This window comes from Chrysochloris asiatica, unplaced genomic scaffold (assembly GCF_000296735.1).
Source record: "Chrysochloris asiatica unplaced genomic scaffold, ChrAsi1.0 scaffold00328, whole genome shotgun sequence".
Taxonomy (NCBI): Eukaryota; Metazoa; Chordata; class Mammalia; order Afrosoricida; family Chrysochloridae; genus Chrysochloris; species Chrysochloris asiatica.
The window spans coordinates 114,098-121,210 of NW_006408846.1; the positions used below are offsets into that span (position 1 = coordinate 114,098).

The 7,113-nt window shown below is 34.2% G+C and overlaps 1 protein-coding gene across 1 annotated transcript in view; it reads left to right on the forward strand.

Annotated features, from left to right (window-relative positions):
• Positions 1–7,113, forward strand: part of LOC102811088 (NKG2-D type II integral membrane protein-like) — a 36,177-nt gene that overhangs the window by 25,058 nt on the left and 4,006 nt on the right. The window lies entirely within an intron of this gene.

Genomic DNA, 7,113 nt, shown 5'->3' on the forward strand with positions numbered 1-7,113 from the left:
ATTAATAGTTTGGACCTCTTTCTGTAGGTTTTGAATTGTTTCCAATGCTCTATCTATCTTATTTGATTGTTCCTGTAGCACTTTCCTGACTTCTTCTTTATTTTTCTCAACTGCATTGTATAGTGTTTTGATACCTTTTATAATCATTTTTCTAAATTTCTTCTCAGGCATTTCCAAAGCCTGACCATCTTCTAGTATGGAGTGTAGGTCTACTTCCAGTTCATTTGCCTCAGTCATTTTATCTCATTTCTGAACATGTGCAGATATGGTCATCTGCTTCTGTTTTTTGGGCATCTTCAGGGGTTATCTGTTATATATTACTTTTACTTTATAAAATGTTTCTATTTTGACTATATGAAAATTAACATTGGCCAACCATGGTCCTGGAGTCCTGGTGTGGTGCTGTCGGTGAATGTGCAAGACTGCAAAGTCATTTGAACTGCAAAATCGGTAGTTCAAGCTCACCAGCTGCTCCTCAGAAACCCTATACAGGGTCTCTACGGATTGGAACCAACTCAATGTCACTTAAAAACAATCACAACAGCCATGGTACTAACATCTTGTCAATTAATATTATTTAAGTACCCATGTTTCAATTGCAATAAGTATTATTATCTCAATTTATAGTCCCGCCTTTATAAAGTTATTGCTTTATTTGTCAGTTATTTATTTATGTGTCCTTCTCTCCTATTTAGACTAACAATAGTCGAAATGCAGAATGGCAGCTGTGCACTCTATGCTTCCAGCTTTAAAGGCTATACAGAAGACTGTTCGACTCCAAACACATACATCTGCATGCAGAGAATTGTGTGAGGAGCTGATGATTTGAAAATCATAAAGGATGCAGAAGACACAAAACCTATCCCTGGATATATTCACTGAAATTTCATTAAATGAAAGTTCAACCAATGTTTATTAAATTATTTATTCATATGTGTCATCAAGTAAATGGTATCTTTGCACGCAAAGAGAATTAACAGTTATAGAATTTATCTTCTACAAAAGTGTTTGTTTGCTTCTAAAGATTTTGAGTAATGCACAGATTCATTTTTACATTTAATAAACTTTTGAAAATACTCAGGATTGATCAAAACTTTTAACTATTTTGTTTACAGATATATGTAAATGTGAAACTAGTAGGCTTTTAGGAACCTTCCAAACTCTACACATTTAAACTTAAACAAACTTGCAATGGATTAAGAGTATATTGTTGTTGTTGCATGCTATTGATTCAATCAAACACTTATAGTCACTTGATGTAGCACTGGAGGATAAGCAGTGGACCACAAGCTCAGTTTGAACTACAAGGTTAGCCATTTAAAGCCACCAGCCACTTCTTGGGAAACCCTATACAGGATGGCTATGAATCAGAATTAACTCCACAGCACTTAACAACAACAACAACAATGATGTGAAGTTATAAAGTAGAACTGCCCTATAGGGTTTTCTTGGATGTAATCTTTCTGGAAGAAGATCTCCAGGTCTTTCTCCTGTGGAGATGCTAGGTGAATTTTGATTAATAGCCAAGCAATTAACTGGTAAAGCATCAGGGTTTTTAAAAAGGTACATTATGGCCCATTATAATATGTTGTATATTTGAAAATATTCATTCTAATCATTAGAATTCCATAAAACCTCCTTCAACATTTCAAGAAGTTACTAGTAATTTAACATGGCACATGGAATGTTTTGAAGAAGTTAAGTTATTCTTTGTACTAAGAATATAGTACTGACTGCTTCAAAGAATAAAATGCAAAAAGACAGTTTCAGGAGGTGTTACAAAGTTTATGGAGAGAAAGTACTTTTGATTTTGAGTAGGGTGGCAAGAAATTATGTGGGCAAATATTCAGGGGAACAGGATTCCTAGTCAAGGGAATAATACTTAGAAATATGAAGAAATAGGAGCAACAAGAAAGCCCGTTTGGTGGGACCAAAGCATACAAAATGATGAGGAGATAGGTAGAGGGTAAATTATGCCATTAATAATTCATGATTTTATTATAAATGCAATGGGAAATAGGTATGTTTATAGTAGTAAAATAGATAAAAAATATGGATTGAACAACTTAGTAAGGAATATTAATATAAAATTTCTCAGGAAAAATATTTATTTTTTACATATTGAGTCAAGGATGAAGGGACATAGTGGTCCAAACTAGTTTTAAATAGTAATATTCGCCACTCCAAATTAACAAAACTTAACAATTGTAATAAACACTCAGAAACTTTCTGTTACAGTTGGTTTGTAAGTAATAAGACAGTAGAAAATGGGTTCTATTTCTGTTTTAAAACAGTGTCATCTTTCTCCCTAGAGTGGATGGTGTGTTACAACTGTGGACTTGTGGTTCGTAGTCCAACTCATAATCCCCTATACCACCACTGTTCCTTTTTTGTTTCTAGAAATAACAAAATTAAGCATTGTGTAATATACTGAAACTTAGGTAAACATTGTTAAATTAAGAAGGAACTAAGAAATTTGTAGAATCTTAGACTTGAATAAAAATTGAGCACAAGAAAATATCAACCGATTAAACTGGCTCTCATTCTGATGGTTTGTAATGAAGCTTGGGAAACCTGATTCTCTGATGGTTTGCATGAACCACTAGGAAAACAAGGAAAAGCCTCAGTACCAACTATTCCAAAGGGCTGAAGAAATGTTTTCTTCCTAAAGCAGAGATTCAAAAAGGCTGTAAGTGCTCATAAGAACACCAAATAAAACTCATAATATGGGAAAAAGTAGCAAGGATCTTTGCTAGTCTTGACTTTTGATGAGCTATAGGGAAAAATAAAAATCTCCGTTGAGAATTTACAACCAAAATAGGTTCTCAGTTAAATTTGCAAAACAAAATCTGAATGACAGTAATGTCAAAAAGAATTGTATACAAACAAAAAACAGAAAACCCCTATTTAAAGCAGCAGATTTCTAAACTATACAAACATCTCTGGAATTTAAGCAAGGACTAAGAGATAATAAAATATTACCAAGCAACTGCAAATAATTAAAATAATCTATATTAGAAAAATGTTGTAACTGAAATTCCAAATAATTAATGGTGACTGGAATATTTTATTGGTATTCCAGTGATCTCTGATGCCTCAAAATCCCTTTTAAAGAACTTTGTGTGTGTGTGTGTGTGTGTGTGTATGTGTTTTATAATTTTTTCCTTGGTTTCCAAATTTTACATTTGTGTGTCTACTGCTTTTTATCTGAGAGAAGAAATGCCATTCACTGTGCCCCTCTTTTGTTCACAAATATTCTCCTTTAACCCACTGATACATTTTTAGTATAACTTTTTTTTTTAATTTCCATTAAATCTAGGGTATCAGTTGTTCCATAAGAAATTTAAGCTTCATTTTGTTACAAGAGCTGTGCTCCTCAACTGTCTAGGAATTTCTACATGTGATCCCATGACATCTGTTAATTTCAACTTGTAAGAAGAAAAAGATGACTTTATCCTACCTTATATCAGTTAGGAAGAGTTTAAGAATTCAGAGCAACTTGAACAAAGAGTTAAAGTTATAGTGTAGTGGTTATGAGTCAGGCTGCCAACCTCAAGGTCAGCAATTCTGCAGGAGAAATATGAGGCGTTCTACTCCTGTAAAGATTTATAGCGTCGGAAGGCCTTTGCAGGGTCACTGTGAGTCGAAACCTACTCCAAGGTACTTAACAACAACAATATCCTTTTTCAGAGTTCAAGGATCTACATTTTTCTAGCTGCTTTTTCCTCTTAGGATTGTATCATGTAATTTTAATCTTCTAACTCTAGAATGCAGTTGTCATGCCCTTTATTCCAAGACAGTTTCTGTTGACATGCTGCTTGCTTATCTTTCTAAAACACGTTTACTTCTGCTTCCCTTCTATCTGTTGCTATAACATCTTTTCATTTCTCAGATGCCTTGGTCTTTCCATCAAGGGTTTTCACAGATTCTTGCTTCTAGATCAGGTTTTTTTGTCATAACTGATAACCATCTTACCCCACTTCCACTGATTTTTTTCTGTAATAACACATTCATCAATGTCTGCATTCCTTTTTTTTTTTTTCCTCCCCAGTTCTGTAGAAGCACAGATAGACCTTAGTTTTGCACAATTTTATGTTTGTTTCCAGTGCTGAAAAAGTACGTTCCTGAAAATTACAAACTTCTATAACATTTTTTTAATTAATTGGATTAATTCCTTTTTTCTTCTCCTGTGAAAGCTATTCATTCTCATACTCTTTGCATCTTGAGGAGCTAGTACAGTTTTACATATCCTGACTTTCTAACTACACTTTTAGCCATTCTTTTCTATCTTTTAAAAAATGTAATTAGTTTGAGATTTATTTATCAAGCAGTTTTATGTTCTTCTCCTAACAATCATTTTCTGCCAGCAATGTCCATAATGATGCAAAGAGAGGCAGGATACACGCACACATACACACACACCACCCCTATACACAAATTTGAAATTATAATGACAAAATGAAATCAGAAACTATTGAAAGATTTACAAGTCTTAAAACTGGATTGTTGGGAGTTTGTTTATACCTGTATCCCAGTTACTGTATTTTACATTCTTCAATTCCATTGCATTGTTTATTGATACTGAAAGAACCTTAGTGATAAAGTAGTTAAAACAGCTTGGCTGCAAACTAGAAAATTAGCAGGTTGAACTCACAAGCCATACTGCAGAAGAAATATGTGGCAGTTGGCTTTCATGAAGATTGTTGTTGTCAAGTGCTGTCCAGTTGTTTCCAACACATTTGTTGTTGTTGTTATTGTTATTGTTACATGCCATCGAGTTGGTTTCGACCCATAGTGACCCTGTATAGGGTTTTCAAGGAGTTGATGGTGAGCTTGAACTGCCGACCTTGCAGTTCCAACACACAGCAACCCATAATGGGTTTCTGAGGAGCAGCAGGTGGGTTTGAACCATCAACCTTGTGGTTCAAACCAAACTTGCCGTTCAGTACATTATCCTACAGCACCACACCAGGATTTGATTACAGTCTTGGAAAACATACGGGGCAGTTCCATTTTATCCTTTACCTGTCAGAATCAACTCCCATGGTAAGGGCTTTGGGTATTTTGGTATTGTAACTAAAATGTTGTGTGCTGCCTTTATCCTCCCAAGTAGTCAGAACTATGGTACACACAAAGAAAACTATATGGAGTTCAATGTTAAATAGTATTTTTAGCTAAAGATGTATTTCATATAATTGAGATCATTACACACAGGAAATGCATCTTTTATTCTGGCATTCTCTTTTATTCTGATTTATTTAACCTGAATAGATTGTCTTCTTACAGATGCAGTAGCCATCATTGCAATTATCATAACCTAGTACACCATTTTTTACATGAATGCATTTATTATTAGCATCTTCAGGTGGTTGTAATTGAAACCTACGAGAGAAAATACTTTATAGATCAATTGTTTTCAAATGAATCTGTGATACTTTAGTAACAGAAACATTATAATTTCTACAACAATACAAATAATAAGGAATATTTTATGTCAAATCCAAAAGACAATAATTCTTTTGATATACCAGAATCCAAATGATAAAAAAATGCCTGTCATTCTGGCTATCATCTCTGTGGCATCTGGCAATATACGGACATTTCTCATTTTTATTGGGATTTACTGAGTTCTCTTATTAATTAGGATTTCAGAGTAGAATTCCAATAAAATTTTCTAATTCTAAATATTTGTTCAACATTGTAGTTGTTAAGTGCCATCAAGTCAGTTCTGACTCGTTGTGACCCTGTGTAGAGTTTTCATGGAGCGGCTGGTGAGTTTGAACCACTGACCTTGTGGTTCAAATCAACCTTGTGGTCCAGTTCTTTATCCCACTGCACCACACATTAGTTTAATGTTAAATGTGGTTAAAGAAGGGGAGAGGGAAAAGTATAGCATAACATTTTAAAATAGTTCTTCTGTGGCAGATACCTCTCCCTGTGGCGTAAATATCAATTAATCTACTTTTTGCAACCAACCTATGAAATTGATTCTATTATTCACATTTTGTAGATAAAGGAACAGAAAACTGATACACAGAGTACTTGATTAACAAGAGAAAGATTATGTAACTAACACTCAGGACATAAATCCAGGCAATATAAATTTGGAGACTGTGCTATTGATTACTACTTTAAACAGAGAGCATTGAAATTAGAATATTGATATATTAAGATTTCTTTGAGTATTGCTAATCTGGCTTTCAAACACATAGTGATTTATTTGAGCAGGAACCATATAGGAAATCACATTGGGATATGTTGGTAGGGCTGCTAGCTGCAAAAGTCAGTGATTCAACTCCATCAGCAACCCCACAGGAGAAAACTGAAGCTTTCTGCTCTCGTAAAGATTCACAGCTTCAGGAACCCTACACATGTGACTATGATCAGAAATTACTCAACTGCACACAGAAGTAGTAGTTTGGCAGGAAAGACAGGATTAGCAAGTTGCCCCCAAAAGATCACAGCTTTGACAACCCTATAGAACAGTTCTGTTCTGCGCAAGCGGTCTCCATAAGTCAGAAAGGTTAATGCGCTGTGGATTAGTGTACTGGATTGCAAAGTTACTTTGAACAGCAAGGTTGGTGGTTCAAACTCACCAGCCGCTCCTCGAAAATGTTATACAGGGTCTCTATGGGTCGGAACCGATTCAATGGCGCTTAACAACAACAAACTCTATGATTTACAAACTATGTATAATCTAAATCTCTGTATCTTTAATTATGTATCACAACAGTTCTGTTCTGCACACATGATCCACATAAATCAGAATTGAATCAACAGCAACTGAGAAATAACATGTGTTGGATTAGAGATCAAAAATCTAGAAACAGGAAATTCGATCACAAGGAGGATATCAACTATAATGAACAAAATAAATAAATAAAAGTAGAGATAAATAATCCATGATAAAAGATATAGGAATTCTGACCATACATAGTTTGTAAATGATAAAGTTTGTATCAGCTGATTTATGAATGTTGCAAATCATCTTATACAAACCTTTTTAATACATTTGACATCTGAGTATATATGTATGTATGTACTGTATATGTAGGTGTCTGAAAGAAGCACTTAAATTAGAATGATAGAATGGAAAGAAAGGAATTTGAAAAA